General features: G+C 42.2%; 1 protein-coding gene and 1 long non-coding RNA gene across 6 annotated transcripts in view; one reads left to right on the forward strand and one right to left on the reverse strand.

The window, feature by feature from the left end:
* Nucleotides 1-6662: 6662 nt before the first annotated feature.
* Nucleotides 6663-22901, forward strand: part of FOXP1 (forkhead box P1) — a 632119-nt gene continuing 615880 nt past the window's right edge. For all 5 annotated transcript variants that reach the window (XM_025374729.1, XM_025374733.1, XM_025374736.1 and 2 more), the window contains exons 1-2: nucleotides 6663-6845; nucleotides 8717-8865. The gene's annotated coding sequence lies outside the window, so the exon portion shown is untranslated. The remainder of the gene's footprint in view (nucleotides 6846-8716; nucleotides 8866-22901) is intronic.
* On the reverse strand, nucleotides 19341-22300 carry LOC112618126. The gene is made up of 2 exons (XR_003118028.1): nucleotides 22236-22300; nucleotides 19341-19872 (listed from the first exon to the last, which is right to left on the reverse strand). It is a non-coding gene; the product is annotated as an uncharacterized LOC112618126 (long non-coding RNA).

Raw genomic sequence — 22901 nt, forward strand, 5'->3', positions numbered from 1 at the left:
AACTAGCTCTTCAAGGATCCCTGATTTATTTTATTGGAGAAAGGTATTTAGAAACCAAGATCTGGATGCTAGGTGTGCTCATTGCTATTGGATCATCATTGCTTCTAGTCTTTCTGAGTGGACAGAGCTAGGGAATATATGTGTGTATACTTATGTATACTAATTTACACATATGTACACATATAGATTTATGTCTGTATCTATTTATCGTGTGTGTGTGTGTGTGTGTGTGTGTAAAAACTGACCACATGAGTACCTTCAACTCCAGTCCAAGGCCAAAGGAGTCATACTAGCCTTGGGAAAATCAAATTTCTAATCTTTGTATAGTTTTAGAATTCTACACATAGCTCAAGGACATCTTGGGGAAATAAGAAAGCTTCTTTTGATAGCTATTTTATAGCTATTACTTTAAAAATCTCAACAAATCCCAAGCTTATGGCTCAGATGTCTGATCAACATACCACCATGCTTAGTATCCTTCAGTCCCTCCTGAAATCTTTCATAGTTTGGAACACACAGCCTTACTGTTCCCGAAGGTAAGTAGACCTGCCTCATTTCCCTTCTCATACAAACACAGTTTGTCTCCAGCTCTACTGAACAATGCCTATTGTAACGCTGAGCTGGCACTTGTGCATTCTAAATGTAGGCCAAGACACTTCGCAGAGATTACAATCAGAACTTTGCTTTACATGTGAAATCTTATTTTGAATGCAGGTACACAATTACTCACTCAGAGACTTAATTACACTGCCTTAGGATAGTATTAACACAATGGTGTTAATTATTTTTGGGGGGGTGTTACAAAAGTAACCTGCTGTCTTGTTAGGTGGGTGAAGGGCCTTTACTACAGTCTTTCTGAGAACTTCACAGATACAAATTAACCTTCAGCTGTGAGGTTTACCTGTGGGTCCTTCATGTTTATTCAGAAAGAAACCATACTTGGATGGGGTCCCCTTACTCTCGTTATGCTTAATGTAAATCTAGTAATGCCTGACGAACTGTTTAGAGAACTGGAAAGAGAATCCAACCAGGATGGCTCATGGGCTGCTGGAGGTGTGGCCCCTCAGTGGTTTGGAAAACACTCCGGGTTTTAAACAGCAGCACCTATAATTATGGAGGCGTCATCCCTTCCATAAAAAAGAAAACAAAACAAAGAAAGCAAAGCCCTTCTACTAACAAGGTGTAGTCATAGCATGTGTTCAGCCTTCTTAAAACCTGTCTGGCATTTGTTTCTGGCCTGGTGGAGAGTATCTTCCATCTTTCTCTGAGCTCTCATAAAACGATACAAAGGTAAACAATTGGAGGGCAATTAGCAGTCTCTTTGGGGTAGCAGGAGAGAGAAGTCACCCTGCTATTAATGTCAAAGGAATTAATCATGGTTTACATAGGTGATTTAGTGACTTAACTTTGCAAATGGTTGAAACACAAGGAACCAACGAAGCTTATAGAAGATGCCAGTTTGGAGAATCACGTATGGCAGACAGTTTACAGGACTACCTGTGAAGTAGTTTAAGGCTATCAAGATTATTGAGACGCAGCCTGTTGTATAAGGCTGTATGTACTATAGATCACCTTTGTCCAACTTGAATGTGTGTGAGACTTGGCTGGGTGATTTTTTTTAAATACAGATTTTGATTCACTAGGTCTGAGGTAGAGCCCGAGATTCTGCATTTTTGACATAACCTGGAGGTGGTGCTCTGCAGGTCAGCACATCTCATTTTGCATAGTAAGGCTGTAGATTGTTCTAGGACCTGTAGCAGATGGGGTTGAGCCACCCATGCTCCTTTTACATGTCTGCAAGGTACCAATGTTGCACTGGGAATGCTCAGAGCATTAGATAGAACAGCTTTTTGGATTGAAGATACTTGGCCAAATGCTTTATCGTACATTGTAGTTTATGAGGATTACAGTCCACTGGGACCCGTGTTCATACAGTACAGTCATGCACAACCTCTTTTCACAAGCACCAATTTAGAAAAACATAAAAATATTTGCAGGCCATATTTATTTATGTTTATAAACTGCATACTTAAAAAAAAAAAAAAGCAGCAAGTGCAGTCTTGGTAACTAAGGTCTCACTTTCCAGTTAGAAAAACAAAAAAAGCACTATTGTCTCTAGATTTAACTCTGAGCCTGTTAAGTTTTGTTGTGGGGGAAAACACTTTTTAAGCTGGGGTCATTCCCCGTTCCCTGACTGGCTTTTCCACCCACTCAATTATCAAATGTGGTTTTGTCTCAGAGTGCCTGTTAATATCGTACACTTTAAAACAAGAGGTCCCCTGCTCATTTCCGGTGTGGACATATAGGGACATGAGGACACAGAGGATGGGCTTCTCTTACCACTTACTGTGAAACACATGATTTTCATTAGCCATTTTTATCTTCTTGGAAGGAAACTGAGTTTAAGCTTTCATTTAGAGAATGGTCTGCCCACGCTTACTAACCTCCCCTCTCTGAATCCACTTTTCTCTTCTCAGCCCTCCCTTCTTTCTTTGCTGTGTTGACCCCCACCTGGATGTCTGCCACATCTATGGAGAGAGGGTGGAGATAGGAGGGTGAGCAGGGGGTTGAACTTGTTCTTGACCCTCTGTGGCCTCAGTTTCTCCCAGATCTGTAAAGGGATCGGTAGGTTAGCTGTTTCTGAGACGCTAGACAAACCACTTACTCTGAGGACTGGTCACTTTTGTGAAGGGGAAAGAGTAAGATGGAAACCCACAAACTCAGGACACCTGGATTCTAATCCTTGTCCAACCATTAACCAAGTTTATTCTGCCTTGGAGGGCAAATGAAATCCCTGGGCCTTAGCTTCCTCATCTGTAATGCGATATTCTTAGTTATGCCCATGTATTTTAAACTGTAGGAACCTTGGCACTAGGATGGCATTAGATAACACTGAATCACATATTGAGAACTGTTTTCCTTTCCGATCATTTAAAATCCTTCTGGTTCTTTAAAAAAAAAAAAAAAAAACAGAAAAGAAAAAAACAAAAATTCAAAAATTTCCATTGATACTCTTGTCCTTAACCCTTCTCAACATTTGCCACTCTTCCTCCTTTTTTTAAAAATCATTTTTAATTTTTATTTTGATCCTCAAAGAGAAATCAGTGACTTTGTTTTTACTGTGCTTTTTAATTTATGGTGGGTGATAGTGATTTCCTATTTAAGGCAGTGATAGAAAAAAATTAAAAGTAGGTTGATTTAAATGAAAATGTTTACTACAATTACCATAATAAGTGGCCTCCAATGAGTATAGTATATTAATTATTCTGGAACTGTTATGTTATATAGATATGGCAAAAATCAGGACACTGGTAACTATGGTTAAAGGAACACTAAATTAAGTGGTTTTAGTCTTTGTTCAACTCAAAATTTACAAGAGCATTCAGGTACGTCATCAGGTGGTAAATGTCCACTCCAGTTTCTGTTCCCCAAGTGTACCTATATTTAGTGGCATGGTATTTGGTGAATGAAGCTTATGTTTGGTGTATATAGTCAACAGTAATGTGACAGGGCACTAACATATTCTGATACCTTTGGGAAAATTTTGGCTGCAGTTAACTATAATTTGCTAATTTTGCATTTACATTGGTTTTTTTTTTCTCCTGTTAAAAATATAGCGAAATGGGGACAAGCACCTTTGCCTTGGTGTAATTAAAAATAAAATTATGTCAGGAACATCTGTTTTCAAAAGGGATTTCTATTTGTTTTATCACCAAAAGGTGGCGTCCTACCCCCATGCCCTTTATTTTAAAACTCTTCTTGCTTTAATTTAAAAAAAAGAAACTTCCAGTTGATTACTGATAAAGAAATTAAAATCTGCTCCCCACGAATGTAACGTGACAGTGTTGAAAATGAACAATATGTTAAGCTGCAGTTAAGTTTCCCTCTAATGTAAACCAAATGGACATCGAGTTCTTTAATAAGGCAGCACATTAGACAGTATCATATACAAAATTGAGTACAATATATCATGGGATTTATAACCAGGATTTCCTTTTGTCTGCAAAACTTGTTGCCAACCTGACTGTGGCCCCTACTTGCAAGTGACTGTAGAATTTAAGGCAGTTAAAATGCAGAATAAAATTAGCAGCAATCTAAAGATCTTTTTAATATGGCAATGATAATTTTTAATAAACACACTGCTTAATCTGAAAAACAAGATCAGGGGATGAATTGTTCTTTACAGACTATGAATAGATCTGTTACATTTAAATAAGTCATTATTCCCTGAGTTATAATTCTACAGTCAGGCATATACCATAAACATGTTATATTTGGCATAAAGTACTTTAGAAATTAAAAACCATTTTTAATATAGACTGGCTACCTTGTAGATTTCCATTTAATTCCATGTTAATTCAGCGTATGGAATTTCCAGTGATGTCAAAGAGTTGTTGGCAGTATTAACTGAGTTGACATAAAGCTTTTAGATCAGTGCCTAGGTCATAGTAAGTATTTAATAAATGTTAGATATTATTATTGACAGCTGTAGACTGTGAGCTCCTCAAGGGCAGGAATTTTATTTATTTTTTCATCCCTCTGTGCCCACTCTGTGGTGTAGAACACAGTAGGCATGCCATTAAGGCCTTTATGTCTTGACAAACAAGACATGGAACCCTAGCCTCTAGAAAGCTAGGACATTCCATACAAGCTAAAATGCATTTTGTCTAGATTCTAGTCTAAAAGATTCAGTGAACAGTCTTGACTGGATAGCATGGAACTTTATGCAGCATGCATGCAACGCGAATTCTACCAGGCTGGAATTACCTTAGCAGCATCTCTTTCTTTTATTCTGTAGCATCAGCGAATGGCTTTATTTATTTATTTTTTTAACTTGCGAAAGATACAATTTTAAAGCGATAGTCTTATGCTACCCTTGAAATAGAGATTTACATTCTTCTGTAAATGAATGTTTAACAGTATTTGTAAAGGGGCATTACCCGAAAGAATTTGTAATAACCTTTTCAGGATATTATCTACAATTGTGCTGGTCTCAAGACCAAAGGGACAGTAAGCCTCTCCCCTCCTCGCAAGGGGAAGTACTTTGTAGGAATCCATAAGGGTGACTTTTAATATATTCTCATAAAGAATTGGCCTGGTGTACACCATCCAGCCAGTAGCTGGAAATGCTGGTTTGGGAGTCTGGCCACTTCTGTGGTGATGGGTCTGAAATAATTTACTTCTGTTAACAACAACAACAACAAGACAGAGTTCTTACAGCTTTCCAAGTCACGTTTCAGAAACACATACTCTGCTTCCTTCTCTATGCGTATTGACAAAAGTGAAAGAAATACTAGTGTCTTTTGTTTTATGTATGTATATTTCAAAACATTTAATTCAGTCTCTTAGTTTATTCCTTCGAATTTCTAAATTCAACCAAACTTCAAAAACCGCAAAAAGAAAAAAAAAATCTCACCTTTTCAAAGAATTGGACAAAGCTTTTTGCACGTGACTGATCACTGGGCGAGCAGGTAATTTGTGTTAAACAACGGACTGACATGCTAGCCCCCAGGCGTTTTCCTAAGAGGAACCGTGGCAAGAACACAGTTCCTGATGCAGCCACTTTCCCCCAAAGTGGACTCGACTGCACATTCCTGCAGTGGCTCTGACAAGGAAGGGGGCAGAAGCTCGTCCCTCATTCACACTCTCCTGATTCCGAGAAACGGGAGAAAACCCCTCGCTGGCTGGCGGGGTTTCTGTTTCCTTGCAAACAGGGGTTTGTCCTTCTGCTGAACTTTCACCTCCCGAACTCGCCTTCTTTCATTGGACAAAGTGCAGAAAGAAAGAGGATAGACCGAGGGAGGACAAGAGAGGAGAAAGGGGGTTGAAAACACCACCTCCCACCTCCCTCTCCTTCAACTGTCACTGATGGCAAAACACTTTCACTTTTAACTGGAGGAAACTCACATCCTAGGCTATCCTCTCCCCTCCCTTTCATATTTTAAGCTAAGAATCCAAGCAAATAGCCATCGCATTCCCATCTTCGTCCGTAGTTAACACTCTCCCTTCTCGTTTTTTCCGCTGTCTGAATGGGCCCCCCCATTTCCCATCTCCTGAGGAATCTCCCCCTCCGCCCCCATGCCCCTTATTTTCCAGGTCTTTCCTGCCAGATCCCTCTGTTGCCAGGGACTGCTCTGGCGTTCCCTTCCTCTCTCTGGTCCGCGGGGCTCTGCCTCCCTCTCCTCTTTCCAATTCAGCCTGGACGCCCCTCACTTCCCCCTCCCTGGATCCCTCCCCCCACCCCCCACCCCCCATTCTTTGGCAATTGCGATTTTTTTTTTTTCTGGGAGCCCGGTTGTTTACCCAGCAGGTGGATGTGACGTCAGGGACGCACAACAGCAAAAAATAACAACATCTCCCTCCGCGACGTGCTGGCCTCTCTCGCGCGCCTTATTTATTTATTTGTTCCGGGATGTCGGGGGGGGAGGGGGGTGGGTGCCAGCGCCCCGGAGAACGGCAAAGAGGGAGGCGCTGGCGCTCGAGGGGCCGCTGGGGTGCCCGGCGGGTTGCGTGAGGCGGAGACGGGACCCCTGCGGGAGGCCGAGGATCGGGCCGGGGGGCGCCCCCGGGCCGCTGCTGCCTGCGCCTCTGCCGCCGCCGCCGCCGCCACCGGCGCTGGCTGGGCTCCGGGAAGCTAGTCCGGAGCGGAGGAATCTATTGTTATTTATTGTGTGGCGGTTGCACGCTGTACTCGCGGCGGCCCGGCCCTCGCCCGGGAGTGCGTGTGTGCGCGCGTGTGTGCGCGAGTGAGTGTGTGCGCGGGGTGCGCGCGCGGGCGGGAGTGGGCGCGCGCGGGGAAAGGCCCGAAAACACCTTAGTTTGCACCGAGAGACCATTTGCAGCGGGTGAGTTTGTATTTTTCCATTTCTGCTCCACTTTTTCCCAAGCCGCCTCCTGTCTTGTTTCCGCCACTTTAAACAACAACAACAACCAGCACAAAAAAAAAAAGAAAGAAAGAAAGAAAAAGAAAAAAATGGAAAAAAAAAAAAACTACTTTCCACCTCCAGGCTCCACGTGCATCTCCCCCAGCCCTCCCTTCTCTTCCTCTCCCCCCGGGTCGGGGCCCAGCTCTGGGATGGGTGGGGGCTGCGGGCCGGCGCGCGGGTGGAGGGAGCTCCGGCGGCGCCCGCACCCTTTGGGTTTATTTGCATAAGTCAAATGGGGGCGGGGGCGGTGGCGACTGCGAGGAGGCGAGATTGCCTCCCCGTAGGCCCCTTCACGCTTCTCTCTGCGCTCTCCACGATCGCCTTGGGGAGAGAAATCAATAAGCCCAGGCCGCCTGCCGCAACTTTAGATGCCCGGCGTTGGCGCCCGGTGGCCGCCTGGGCGCTGGGCCGGTGCGGGGTCCCGGGTCCTGGCCGCGGCGGGAGGGGGCGCGCGCCGGGCGCCTCCTAGGCCCAAAGTTTAGACTTGGAGCAAACTTTTCCCCTTCCGTCTCCGCGGGTGTGTGCCCCCTCGGTGCCCTTGAGCTGCCCCGCGGGCCTCAGCAGACTGACTGTGGTGCCTGGCCCTGGGCCCCGCACTGGGGAACTTCCCCGCTGCCACGCGCGCGTTACCCCGAGAGTCAGCGGCGAGGAAGCTCTCCCGCCACCCCCTCTGAGCCCGGAAAATTCAAACACGCACCTGCGCACCCCCAGCCAGACACGCACCCCTACGCGCGCTCGGCCCCCGCTTTCCCGAGACGAGTCCGCAACAGCAGTGGCCAGATCCACGGGCGGGTGCGGGAGCCGGATGCGCTGCGAGGAGTCGCGGCGCCCGGATCCCTCTCCCTCCATCACACACATTTTCTGATTTTACCCCCCTCTGAAGCTTGGGGAACGGGGAGATTTCCCAAGCTCCGATTTGTCCTGCGACGCGCGCGTGTCGCCTTGTCCCTCCGGCCCTGTCTTGGCGGCCGATGGCTCTCCGTCCCTGGCTTGCACGCAGCCTTCCTCCCGAGCTCCCTGCGCTCTATTCCTGTCCCGCCGAGACGACTCCCTGGAGCCAGCGAGCCGAGGCGGCGTGCGCTTCGAGTGGGGACCACGGCGGTGGCGGCGGCGCCGGGAGCCGAGGAGTTTGCCAGTTGCCGCGGGGTCGCGGTCATTTGCTGCCTCCGCCTCCCCTCGCCCCCGCCTCCCGCCTCCCTCCTTTTCAGACAACGTCGCGCTCGGAAACTTAGATTCCTTCTCCTTTTTGGCCCTCGACGAGCCCCCCTCCCCACCTGTTGTGAGCTCCGCCTTGGTCCCGGGAGACTGGCAGTGACACATACGGGCGCTGGGGAGCTCAGCGCCCAGAAACAAAGTCGCATGGCCCCCTCCCAAGTGTTTGCTTCGAAATCGCTGCCTGCAGCCCCCCCATTCCCGCGCAGCTCCCGCCCCCTGTGAGAATAGGACTAAATAAACAGTTGTAACTCCAAACCTTGCGCCCGCGATCGTATCCCTATCCCACCCCCTTCCCCCTATTCCTCCCCCCCTCCTTTTTGTTGTTGCAACTTTGTGAGATCCTGGGGAAGGTGCTGAGACTTTGGCTCGGGCCGATTTCCCGGTCTCGGGATCCTTGCAGGGATTCCCTGAGCCGCGTCCTCTCTTCCCTCCACGCGCACTCGCGGGTCCTCGGAGCCCGCTGCCCTCTCTGTCCTGGCCCCTCGGCCTACTCACCCGTCCCGTCCCCTTCAGTTCCCCCCAGCCTGCACGGGGAAGATTTGCTGAGGGTCGCCCCGGTTTCTTGTCGACCGCAGAACCCGAAAGTTTGCAAGAGGAAGAGAGCGCGCGGCGAGCGAGCGAGCGGGCCGGGGGCAGCGGCAGCGGCGCCGGGGACCATGGTGCTGCCGGCGCCTCCTCCGCGGGCGTGAAGGCGGCGCTCCTACTCCCTCCCCGGACTCCGCGGGTAAGTCGAGGCGGCCGCGGGCGCGGGGGCCAGGGACACCGGAGAGCCCCGGGCGGCACTAGGGGTTCTCCGTCCCCAAAGAGCCAGCCGGGGCGGCGCGAGCCTAGCGATAAGGCAACGGGAGCGAGGAATGTGCCCATCCTCAGGCCGGTAGGTGCTTCGAAATACTGGACTTCTTCCCCCCACCCCGACCCTTTTTCCCTCTTTCTTTCCTAAATCCGAAAATCTGGAGATCAAAGTTTAGCGTGGAGTGTAAAGTGCTCCGATAAAATATGGTGACATCCTCGCCCCCCTTCTCACCCCACTCCCCTCTTATAACTATTAATTATTTCCAAGTCATTGTGTCCAAATACCCTTGCTGGGCTGATTACAAAGTGTATTGATTTAGTCTGGGCTCATCCTATGCTTTCGTCTTAATTCATTTTCTTTTTGCTCTACCAGAAGACCCAAAATGAAACTTATTTCTTCCTCTTCCCTACCTCCCCACCCCCCCAAGCCCTCATCTGTGAGGCTTGGGCAGAATAATGAAATTAATATAAACATTTCATTTGGTTGCATTTGACCTTCTCCAGTCCACTTCTGAGGGGCTGAAATTGCGCTCATATCTGCTCACAGGTATTTTCCAAGTTAGCATTTTCTTTTTTGTCACTGCTCTTTAAACAGGAATGCCGGAGGAGCATTCTGGATTCCCTTTGAAAGGCGTCTGTACATTCAAACCGTCTACACTTCACCATTGGTTGTACGTAGACTTAAGGGTTTAGGACTTGGACAATAGCTGAGTTGAGAAGACCTCAAGGATATTTAAAGGAATTTTTCTGCTACTGAAAATATATTGAAGAATCGCTGCAAAATTTTTCCATTCCATCCCCTTTCCCCCATCCCCGTTTTCCACAGCAAGAATCAATTTGGAGGGAGATGTGTAAACTAGAATTTTAAAAGAAATAGTAAGACTTCAGGTGTTTTCTACCCAGGGAGAGCCTACATAATTGAGAAAGAGGATTTCCTGCTATTTTTCTGTTCCAGAGAGAAATGTATCAAATCTTTTTTAGAATTCCACTGGAGTTTTGATTCTCAAAGTGGAAATACCCATTCCTTTGGGTCCAGGAAAAGAAAACTCGGCTCACAGTTTCAGAAATTTGGAATGTTTTTTTCTCCCCCCTCTCTGTCTTTCTATTTGAAACGTCTTACAATTGAAGAGCAAGAAAAATATAAAAAAGGAACTCAACTAGTTACCATTCAAAAGGTGTCAGCTAAAATCTCACTGCAAAGGGAAAAAAAAAAGGTTTAACATCTTGCCACTGGCTGCATCCCCCACCCCCCTTAGACTTTGGATTAGTCATTGTATGAGAGAGAGGGAGAAAAAAAAAAATCACTTTTTTTTTTTTTTTTTGGAAAAGTAAAGTAAACAGCCTCCAACTGCTGAACCTTGACAACCCAAATTAAGGAAGCAGGAGAGATCAAACAGAACTGCTGCTGGGTGGTTGTCAGGAGCTGCTACACGGAGAACCCTGGACTATTCGATCAAGCAGCAAGGCTATATGTTCACTTATGCAGAAATGGACCATTGCAAATGCTAATCTTTGTTGTGCAAGCGAAGGCTCACTTGGAAGGAAATACTCAGCCCCTGTCTGGGCAGCATTTGAATTCCTTATGGATGCCGAGTCGCTAACCAAGTTATTATTATTTTTTAATGTATCCTTCTTTATGAGGAGAATGCCACCCAAAAATGTATTAAAGGAATATTAAGTCGTCCAGAGGCTGTCTTGCTACCAAGAACTGTGCAATGGAATTCTTTTTACCAACATTAGACTCCTACACTAGAGTTAGATAACGTTTTCTCACATTGAGTTTAGAAGATCTGCCTTGTCAGAGAAGCCAAGGTTTTGTATGTGAGGGTTTAAATCTGATGTGAAGCTCAAAAAAAAAAAAAAAAAGAAAAAAGAAAAAAAAAAAAAGAAAAAAAAATCTCTGGTGATGAAGTTTTGTGTCAGCCCACTCTTGGAATTTAAAAAGGCGAGAGAGAGCAGTCTCCAGATTAGACATAACCTCTTTTTTTAGATTGACATTCAACATGACCACGTTGCTACTTTTATTCAAGTTCTCTGTAACTTGTCCTTGCTTGTTGTCTAGGAAAATTTAACTGCTTTACATTTTTAAAGGGAGTAGTAACAGTAATTACTGTAGCATTTTGTTTTCACAGGTTTATCAAAGTATAATGAAAGCAACATCAACTATTCAAATTAACTGTCTCAAATAAGGGGTTTATATTGCTGGAGATGTCTCTAAGATTTTGTGTTTATATTTAAATCCTGGAGTATAAACTGTGTAACACTTCTTTTTTTTTCTGGGATAAACTATCCCCAAATTAAATGTCATTTTAAATTAAGTAGAACAAAGTGGGAAGTAGGATAAGTAAACACATGCAGAAGAATAAAAATAATTGTCATTTAAGGATTATATTTTTAATGAACAAGTGTCGGTCACATAATAAGCAGTTTATATATTTTTTATAAGCCAGAGTTTCATAACCAAGGTGCACAACATGTTTCAAAGTCTGTAGTTTTTACTAGATATACCTTTATAATTAAGCAATGTGAGTTAAACATACACATGGATGCTATTAGGCAATTTTCTGCAATATGTAATGTTTTGAAAAAGCTATAAATATTTTCTAGTTAAATCACTTATACTTACAATAGCAAGTTAACTGAGTTAATATTGAGCCTAGGCATGGTTTTCTGTTACTGAGTTTTTCTTTGCCTTTTTTAAGACTATACCCCTGGCCTTGTAAATTTGCATCTTAGGCTCTGTTGAAGGGTATGTCTGTTTTCAGCAGTTGTTTAAATTAACAGAAGAATTGTGATATTTTTCAAATATATTTATATTGCAGCGAGTCCAATGCCAAAATTAAGAAAGAGAAGGAATGTAGCAGATGTGACAACTTCTTTTGAACCCAGCTTCCTCTTTGCAGCCAATCTTATTGTGCATATTTATTTGGTTTTCATGTTTTACTTATGACTCAAACTGAATTTTGAAACGCTATCTTGTAAGATTCCACATCTCAAAAAGTATGTATGTTTAGACAAGGTTAGGTGTTATAGTACCTATCACATTTCAGTGGGAATGCCAAGAATATTTACAGGGTATAGCAAGAATTTTGTCCTTTAAAAATAATTTTAGGTATACGTTAATAAAACTTAAGTAGATTGCAGACTGTCAGAAAATAGTATAAATTTTGTTTATGATTCTGTTACTTTAAGGTACTTACATTAAAGAAACTCATTTAACCCCTGACTGCAGAGCATTAAGTGGGGAGGGGAACCCTCCAAAGAGCTCCCACTGCCCTTTGCTCTCCCGATAATCTTAAATTACTACAATTTAATTGCAACTTCAAGGCATTCAGCGTGAGCTATTTCTCCACAACCGAGAAAGGGTTTCCAGAGCATGGCTAGATTTATATAGGTGGTATTTTTGTTTTTTTTATATATATATATATATATATATATTTTTTTTTTTTTTTTGCTAAGGGCTTTTCCTTTCTTCCTTATCCTGTTAGATGTCACACTTCTTTTATAGATTTCAGTCATAGTAAATGCCATTTTTGCTATACAAGCAATGATTGGCCGTTTTTTCTTTTTAAATGTGTTTTTTTGAATCTAGAGTATATAAAGCTCTCAAGCAGGTCGGGGTTTGTTTTCTAAAGAAAATAACCTCAAGAAAGGCATCTGCTGAATAGACAGGTGAACTTTATACCTGAGCCAACATATACTTTTACTATTTGCAGGGGAATTTTTTTTTTTTTTTTAAGTTGATAGTAGTTAGTCCCACCAGGTGATCAAACATTGAGTTTGTGAGACAAGCCAGCAAGCCAAGTAGGTTTGCACTTGGGCCCATGCATTTTTTTTTTAATGATCTTTCTTGTGATTTGTTACTCTACTCTGCAGGCCACTTTGCTATACATACGCTATCCAAGGAACCATCTTAAACTGATTTTTCAACATATTTCTCTTCTACGGTACTTGGATGAATTAAGGTTAAAGGCTCCAAAAGCTGGAATGCCAGCAGGCCATGAGATGAGGCGAGTTCCTGAAATGGGCAAACCTGGTGAAATTTGGGGTATCTTCTGCATGATAGTTTTTTTTTTTTTTTTTTTCCCTGGGACGTTTGTAGTTTATTTCAATGTGCATGTGACCATGTGCTTAATGGAAATTAAGCAGATTTGGCTTGTGTCGCCAACCTAAAAATAAATGTTGTAAGGAATATTTGATTTCTAGAAGTGTTTTTGTTTTGCATCCCATAGATAATGTTCTTGCAATTAGGGCTGCAAGGCTAGTATTCTGCAAAGAGGAAGTACAGTGGGGGAAAGTGCATGGCAGTCGGGAAAGACAATTAGACATTGTTCTTTGTTTCTTTAATAAATTATTCTTATTAATTACAGTCAGTTTGTGCTAAGGCATTTTTCAAGCCTTGTTTAGAAGTCAGCTCCCATTCACAAGAAGATTGTGCCAGAAGCTGTGTTCTTCTCATGCACTGTTGTTTTACCCAGTCGTGAAATGTATTGACCAGATTGACTTGTGGATGTCTCTGCAAGGCTTGTTTTTCTTTTTGCAATGCCCTGATGCCCGTTGTTAACACGTGCCCTGCCTTGTACACAACAGGTGTTTGTTCGGTAGTTATTTTATGGGACTTAGAGTGAGAAAAAAATGTTTCCTATCTAGCCAGCCACTGTGAGAACCAGTTGCCTAAAAGGAAGAACCTACCTAGTACCTGAACAGGTGTAAATGGGTGTTTCCTCATGACCCTCCCCAAGCTGTTGTATTTAAAAAGGAGGGGAGGGGGACTCAGTTTAGTGCCATGAAATTTACAATTCAGTTGTAATAATCTAAGATTATTGGGAGAGTGCAAAGGGCAGTGGGAGCTTTTTAATGGTTTGGCCTTGATGCTTAAAGCTGCTCAGTTGTAGGGTTAAATTAGTTCCTTCAATCTGAGTACTTAAAGTAACTAAATCGTAAACAAAATTTATATTAGATTCTGACAACTAATAATCTATATAAATTATATTAAAGTATCTGGGCAAAAATTTAATTAAAGACAGAAGTACTGTCAAGCCCTGTAAATATCTTGACAGGTCTACTCAAATGGAACTGATATCACGAAATATTTACATATGTCTGGTGTGTTCGGGAACATCTCAGCAGTGCCTGTGCAAAGCTAATTGCACTTTCCTTCCAAATCACATTTTTAATAAAATAGTTTTTTTAAAAAACGGAATATGAATACATACACAGTTGTGTTCCAGTGTTCTGTTTACTATTTACTTCTCTATACTCAGAATCATGTTGTGATGAGTGTATTTCATCAAACTGCTGCTAATTCAGATAAATAGCTGAAATGGGATCATTGAATAGAAAGCTCATGTCATTCTGTTTGATTTCAACCGTTTGAAGATATCAGAGGCTAGCATGTTACAGGACAATTTACTGAGGGAAAAATGGATCTGAATGTGGGATTATTGGGCCCTGTTTATGTTCAGTAGAATAGATTTGCTTAAGATAGGACAAAGATTTTCTCCAAGTTTTATGTTTGGACGTATATTTATTTTAATTCCTTGTGAGTCAGGTGGACATCCACATTTTGCCAGATGCTCTGATTTTAGCTAATTTTGTGGTTCACTTTGTTTACTAGGACACTGAAGAATATTTCTGGCATCAAACTGAATTTCCGAAGTGTCCTTTCCCCCTCCCAGCTGTGCAATTGAGTCATAATGTGACTTTCTCTGCTCCAGGTTCCCTGCTTTTGAATTAGGGGTAGTATTTAACATATGTTCTTTGAGCCTAGGGATCCAAGGATACAGGGCTTTGTTATCACTCACAGTTTTAAAAGATGTTCTTGGTGCTCTCAGGACAGTGACCGCAGCTTTTGTGGGGGAGGATGTGATGTGAGTTTTGCTTGAGTGTCCTCTGCCCTGGTGCCTACCTCCTGATGACCAGTGGCACTGATGGCTTCCCCTTCTGGTGGTGAGCACAGACATGGAAGTGGATGCTCATGTCTGAAGTGGAGGGACGTTGTTGGTCCTAATTCAGCCTGGTTCAAAGTGAGGTCCTTGCTCACCTGCATCTGTATCTCTCTCTCTCTCTGTGTGTGTGTAGGTTATTAAAATACAGATCCTTGAGTCAGGATTTTTGCTGACTGACATGGTAACGTACATTTGTAACAAACTTCCCTTGATGATTCTGATGCATACTAGAGACCTGTGAATTAAGTGATTTATTCTGCCAGATTTCTGGAACTGAAATCTCTATCTTCACTTGGATTTTACTGATTATTTCTTTGTTTTTATCTTTAGGCCCATCCCGTGTTATTTTTTAATATATTTGGATTTTGATTACGAATGAAAAACGGTGGTTTTTAACCAAGCACGAGTATTGGAATCACAGCAGAGCTGTTGTTCCCAACACAGACACAGTTGCACGACTCCTGGATGTGCCATATCTGGGGTGGGGCCAGCATCTGTGTTTTTAAATAGCATCCCACATGGTTCTGATGCCCACCAAAGTGGGAAAACTGGACCCGTCAATTATCAGAGTTGGAGGAAAGCCTGCAACCCGTTTTAAGGGTTTAATTGAGTTGGTTGGCCATTGTGAAACTTGAGAGGAAAACAGGGCTCCTTTTTCAGCAGGTCACAAAAAGAAACCTTAGAGACTTAGAGAAACAGAGGCAGAACAAGAGCCTCACAGTTCAATAAAGTGATAGGAACAACCTGGAACATTGGTGTTTTTCACCAAATGTCAGTATCAGATAATTTCCTTTTGAATTTTGTCTTGCCTGCATCCATGTTTCCCAATGGATGTTGTCATGCTGTAGCTACCAGTTAGTGTCAGATGGCTCTCTAGAATTTTTTTTTTCTGAGTATTCCATCTTAATTTTAAAATCGTAACTGTTTGCTCTTTAGATTAACCCTGCTGGCAGAAGTGTTTTGATTTTCCCGAGCATCTTGGGAAATTCTCTATCGTATGTGATGGGGCATGCACGAATATTGATGGAAATGGCCTAGCCAACGATGCCACACAAATAAAGAAACCGGAATCCTAAGAAGGCGGCATCCTACAAGATTATGAAATAAAGGAAGATAAAATGCTAAGGAGGCTTGTTTAAATATTCAGGGCTTCAACTAAAGATCTAACCACTAAGATCAAAAGAGTTATTTAAGTAAAAGTTGTTCAGACATTTTTTCATCTGTATTAATAATGTGCCTTTTGAAGTTACCTGGTAATAATGTGTCCAGAATGCCCACACCTAATTTTTAATTTCCATTTTGACTTTGGGTGTGGCTTTATTTTAATAGCTGCCAAAAAGTTGGCAATTGTTTTTTTGTTTAGAACTTCAAGTTAGCTTTGTCTGTAGGTTTAGGTAGCATTGGGGGTATTCCTCTAATAAAAACTTTCAAAATTACCATTCTGACCCTGAGGCACTTAAAAAAAACTCTCAAGGGCCAAATTTTAAAAGTAGAGAGTGTCTACCACTGCACAAAGAATCTCTATGAAAGATGAAACATGGAGCTGATTGAAAGAATAGAGGGCGCAATGGTAGATGACACATAGTTACCACTGTCGCTGGTAATCTACAGCTTGATGTGAAATCATTCCGCCTTGTTTGTTGAAACGTTAATCATTTCATTAAGAAAGGTTAAGTAATTAACTGATACTTCATTAGGGAATCAATGACAGACCTTTTTTTAGTGATGTATGATAGACATTTTCTAATAGAAAGTTTGCCCCATTTAATTATTTGGAAAGAAGCTAGTTGAGCCTTGGGAAGGAGGGGTGGGGCATCTTCAGATAACATCGCTGTCCATAAGCAACTTTAAATAATTTTGGAGAAAATGGTCTATTAGAATAGAAAATCGTTCAGTCCCCAGTTTTCTTTTATGGGCTCTATCAGGCATGTTGTTGCAGACCTGCTGTTGTTTTGCATGCCTTCTCTGGGTTTAAGGAGGGTTCAGCTGCTTAAATGTGTTCGTCTTATTTTCTAAATAATGGCTTTTGTTGCAGTGTGATGCATGTTGACAGTAAACATGCAGCCGTAACTTTGGTAAGCTTACAACAAATTCTTATACTTGTAGAAGCAAGTTATCCTCCTTGCTGCTGACTTGGGGTGCTTCTCCCTTTTGTCTTGCTATCCTTATGGCAATTGCAGCAAAAGGTTTAAGTATTCTGGGATGAGGATGGGGTGGCGGTGGGGGTGGAGGGACTCTCCACCTGGCGAAAGTTCACCTTTTCTGATACCTCTTTGTCCTGAAATCACACCCAAGGTATGCTTCTTGCATATTTTTCCGTGTGTGTATTTATGTCAACTCAAAAAAGTACTTAAGAGAGAAATCTCATTTCTGTGTTTGCTTTTATTTTGTTTGAGAAGCAGGACAGTCACATTTACTAAATACAGAGTATCTCTTTGTTAGAAGTGACTTTCCTACAGCAGACTCCTGAGGTTAAAGAATTCTTTAAATATAAGGTAATCCTAAGAACTTTTGAAAAGCGGTGGAAATATATTTTATATTGGGTTGCTGGGTTTTTCAGTATTTGTAACCAGTGCCCGAATTATTGAATAGAGAGTGATGCCTTGGCCTCAAGCACTTTGTTACGTGAGTTGAGAACAACTCAACTTTCCTTTTTAAAGAAAGAAATCAGGCTGATATTTACAAAGATATTTATCTTAAAACTGTGTGCTTACGTTTCCATTTTCATTGTGAAATATGTAAGGCACAAAAAAGGAACAAAGAATAAATCAGTGAGCACACATGTACCTGTAGCTCAGCTTAAGAAAGAAGATGCTGCTGGTTCAGGTAGGAGAGGCTCCTGGAATATCCCATCCTCATCTTACTTCTGTCTTTCTTTCCTAGAGGTTACTTTACCACTGTTTTGCAGCTGGGTGGTTTTCATCTCGTGTAGTTCTTTGTATTTTTAATGTGTATGCATGTACAGGATTCCTCAAAATACAGGATTTTGTTTTGCATGTTCAAGGTTTGTTCCGATACCATCCTACTATATGTGTTCTTTAGTAACTTGCTTTTTTAAAAAAAATCAATAGTTAAATTCATCCATGTGGATACATGTAGCTATAGCTTACTGATTTTCCATGTGAACATTTTGAAATACTGGATATTAATTCAAGACAAGTTCTTTAAATTTGAGCCTAAAACCCAGCAGCACTCTGTACATTGAAAATTTCAGATTCATAAGAAACCATCAGTCCTGACTGGAACTTCCTCATTTGTTCATTTGCCTGTGTTTTGGGGGAAAAAACTTTAAAACCTCAACCATTTATCAAGGAATTTGATTAAAAAAATAATCTATCAAGTGGCTGATCTCTTACATTAAGGAAAAAAACAGGCAAAGCATTCATTTGAAGGAGCCTAGCCATTTTCTCTTTCTTATTTAAAGACTTGGCTTAGAACTTAACAGTTACATATGCAGGGTAGCGAGTTAAAAAGCCATGTTTAATTAACAGGCGCTTTATACTTCTGTATCCTTGTTATGATATAGCACCTTGTTCTTCAGTGTAGAAAGTGATTTCTGCATATTTTAAAGGACTGGCATCTTTATGGTAAGAAAGCCATATAAATAAAGATATACTTAGATGAAAATCGGAACATGTTTTTAAAATAGTGTGTGTCTACTTTCATCTCTGTTATCAAACTTGCTGCATAAGCCAGAGTTGATGCTCTGTGATTATGCTAATGACCAAAAGAATCGATGATGCGAGACTAGATGAAATCCATGGTATAATCGGGGAAAGTTATCAGTTTTTTTGTCATTAAGTATTAGTGATAAATAATACACTGTTCATTTTGAGTAGATAGAACATATTTAATTCTGATGTACAGAGTTTCAATTTAGTCAGGCTCATTGCTGAGTAAAATGATCATCTTTTGTAATTTAAGAGGAAAGAGAAAAGACATTTTTGTCAGCCTGGCTAACTGACTCGGGCCATCTAGAAATGTTTACCTTGACCAGCCAGGGAAGATTGGAAAAACTTAATTTTTTTTCCGCCTAGACAACTTGGTTATTTGTACTGACATTTTATTAAGAATATCAGATACTCAGTAAATAGCATAAATGACCAGAGATGTTAAACAAAATGAGTGTGAAGGTAGACAGTGTTTCCCTGAAGAATGGGGAAAATGATAACAAAGGGGCAATGTTTGGATAACGCTCTTTTTAAATGACTGGTCTGCGTTAACCAGGGCCTATCAGAGTCGGTATCACCCATTAGACAGCAGTTTTAATTTTTTTTTTAATTGAGTTTTTCATATCAAATAAGATCATACTTAGTAATGGTTTAAAGAGAAGTAATACTTGTAACTTAGCATCTTTTCCTGGGTTACTAAAACCTTAAGGGAAAAACAACTGATTCTACCTTCCTTGTCAACAAAGCATTTCTAACACATTTCTCTGTAGCAGACATTTCTCCGTGGATAGAGTTTAGCAGTTTTACTACTGTAGGACAGTACCTAGTGACAAGAGAGAAAATAATAGATTAATTAGCATTGTTTTGTAGGACTTGAAAAGTGATTGAAGTCTACGAGAGAAGGAAATCAGATTGATGTTATTTTTAAAAAATGCATTACAAAAATGATTCTCTTCACAGCAAAGGCTCCTACCCAGGCTGGGGCCAGCTGTGCTCTGCCATTTCCCTGCCACAGCCTTGTCCATCCACGTTGGCTCTTACCAGCAGTACCATCTGCTGCTCCAGCAGTGGCCTTCTCTATGGTAAGGCAGGCCAATTGGGTCAAATCTTGTGATCTGGCAGATGTCCACTGAGAACTAAGATCGGGCCAGGCTCATTTTTATGTGTGTCCAAAGCCAAGATTTCAACTTGGTGAAAGGCTGTGGAATTTATTTCCCCAAGTGTTGCCCAAACTCTGTTCTTTTCTTCAACTGCCTCCTTGGGCTGAGATGATTGCTTAATGCTCTTAATTATGCCGGATCCCTCTGTATTTTCGAATACCTGTGGGTAATTCAGATCATGGGTGGTCACAGAGGCTGGCTCAATGAAGAGCTTCCCTTTCTGAATGGGAAAATCTCAGGGAGCCGGACCATGGACTGTGTGTCAGGGAGCTGAGTGGAGGCTGAAAGAGGATGGAACGCTTCCCTTGAACTTGAACTGGCATTGTTTTGCATCCAAGTGTCCTTCACCCTTGGACTGGGGAGAGTCTTACAATGAATAACTCAGAAAAAAATGTTTTAAAAATATTCCTAGATTGTAAGATATCTATAGCCCTTATCCATAGCCATATCTTATTAAAAAAAAAAAAAAAAAAAAAAGAAAACAGGAAACAAAGTGTTTCTTTACCCAGGCCAAGTGAGCACTAAAGTTTCCTGTAAGAATGAGGAGGCAGTGGGGGCCACTTTGCTTTCGAGACTTGGAGTATTAAGGGAAGAACTTCTGGGACTCCCCTGACCCCTCAGGTAGGGACTTGTCAGAACTCCAGAAGACCTAAGGGACAATCAGAGCCGAGTCACGCGTTTGTCCATGAGGGGAGTGGGGTTGAAAGTGGAGACTGATTTTTCACTGAGTCACATAGCCATTGGGATCATAATGATTTCCATAACCATATTTACATATACTTGTGAATGCAGATATCTACATTGGCACATATATGTGAGTGTATCTCTTTGTGTGTGTATATATATATATGAATATACTATTCATATTTTAAAAGATAAAATATATACATGATGTTCCTTATACTGTTTTGTTACATGCTGCTCTTTCACTCTGTAGCAGAGTATTTTCCGGTATAATACAACTGTCTTCTGTATGATTGTTAATAACTACTTGCTCTTCCATTGTATGCATTCATATTTGGTTTTCCTTCTTTGAGGGCAGCACTGTAAGGACCAAATGGTCTCTGCATTTGTAAATTTACATTACATGAGATGGGAATAAGGACATCATGGGCCTGTGGTGTTGCGAATGTTTTCTGTGGATATGTGTGCTATATGTCCGCATGCACTTGTGTACACATGTGCATATTTGGTATCTGGAACTGCTTTTTTATAAGTAGTTCAGACTCTCACAGCTCCTTGAGTTTAAAAATGCATCCTGTCCCTTCATACCCCCATTTCTGCCCATTAGTGACATCTGTGTCTTGCTTTTTCTTGAGCTCTGACAGTCATACTTAACACATTTTGGTTTGCAGCTTGGAGCATGTATTAGGGATGAAGTGAAAAAAATGCTATTCTCTGCATTAAATATAAATTTTTGAGAAACTAGGACAACCAGGTCTCATAGAGTGTAAATAGCCCATGAAACAAGTTGCCTGTAAAAATGTAGTATAAAAATCCAAGTCTTATGAGGCATTTGAAAATTCAGAGAACAGGCTGGGCACAGTGGCTCACGCCTGTAATCCTAGCACTTTGGCAGGCCAAGGTGGGTGGGTCATCTGAGGTCAGGAGTTCGAGACCAGCCTGGCCAACATGGCGAAACCCCATCTCTACTAAAAATACAAAAATTAGCTGGGCGTGGTGGCTCATGCCTGTAATCCCAGCTACTTGGGAGGCTGAGGCAGGAGAATTGCTTGAACCCAGGAGGCAGAGGTTGCGGTGAGCTGAGATCATGCCACTTTATTCCAGCTTGGGTGACAGAGCAGGACTGTCTCAGGAAAAAAAAAAAAAAATTCAGAGAACAAACAAAAAGCAGAGGACCAGCTGTGTAATCTGCTGGCCCATTGAAAAATTAAAATTTGGGGTCCCTATTTAAAAAGTAGTAGGCATTTCAAGTAGGTGACGGCAGAGCATTAAACCAAGGGTGGGACTCTTCTGAACTTGGGGCTTTTCTGAATGTGGGGCCCTGTGGACTGCACAGATCACATGTCCATGAAACCAGCTCTGCCTGAGATTCAGAAACGTCTTGAAGGGCTTTATTTCTCTGCAGCAAGGGTTCTTCCTCTGTAGAATAGTAGGACCAGGTTGGGACAGGCATAGCAGCCTGAGGCCCTCCTGTACAGCTTGCACTCATCCATCTCAGTGTACTCTATTGCTGAATCCAAACTGGGTTCAAATTCCTCAGGAAGCACGTACCTTCTCCTGGATATGCATTGAATGCAACATCTTAGCCATTTCCACAACTGGGTATTCTCTGCGGGCTTTCTGCAAGGTCCCATAAGGGAGGTGAATCCTGTTTCTTTCCTTCTCTCCCCTCCCCTTCCCTTCCTTTTCTTCCTTTTCTTTATTTCCCCTCTCCTCCCCTCCCCTCCCTCCCTCTCTCCCTCCCTCCCTCCCTCCCTTCCTTCCTTCCTTTTTCCCTCCTTTCCTTCCTTTCTTTCATTTTCTTTCTTTTCTTCTATAGCCCTTCTCCCAGGATTTTACCATTTTGACTGTATCTTCCATCTCAGTTACCTTCCTTGCCCTTCTTCATTGTCACCTGCTTCATTCTGGAAGAGGCCTTTAGGGCCTACAACCTGAAGGCAGCCTCAGGAAAGAATGTCCACTCTTTTCTTCCTTTTATCCCAAAGTGTTAGTTGTTAAATAAGGAGATTCTTTCTGGAAGTGCACTGTTTGTTTCACTGCTTTCAGGAATTGCAAGCTAATCAGGCCCCATCAAGTAGAGATGTGGTTGACCAAAGCCTTACAGAATGCAAAAGTCATTTTATGGACATGTGGTACGGCTGCATTGGACAGTTGGGGCTCCCTCACTGATGAAGCTAACATGAGCTTCTCTGAGGGTATAAGTCCAACTGGTTTGAAGCCAAGAATGGGTTTTTTGGTAGTATAAAATTTTAGAATCTTAAGATAATTAGATCATTCTGGAATGTTTTCACCTCAGACTAAGTAGCTTGCGTTCTCTCCTGTAATATGCACTGCTTATCTGCCACTTAGTAGCTTTGGCATCCTGAGCAAACGACGGAGTCTCTGCGTTTCGGTTTATCTTGGTGGCAGTGATGGAGCCTGATGTTAGGATTGATGGGAGGCATAAGTGAGCAAATGTGTGCAAAGCCCCTAACAGTGTTGGCTCATGGTAAACACTTGATTCTT

Source organism: Theropithecus gelada, chromosome 2 (genome assembly GCF_003255815.1).
Source record: "Theropithecus gelada isolate Dixy chromosome 2, Tgel_1.0, whole genome shotgun sequence".
Classification (NCBI taxonomy): domain Eukaryota; kingdom Metazoa; phylum Chordata; class Mammalia; order Primates; family Cercopithecidae; genus Theropithecus; species Theropithecus gelada.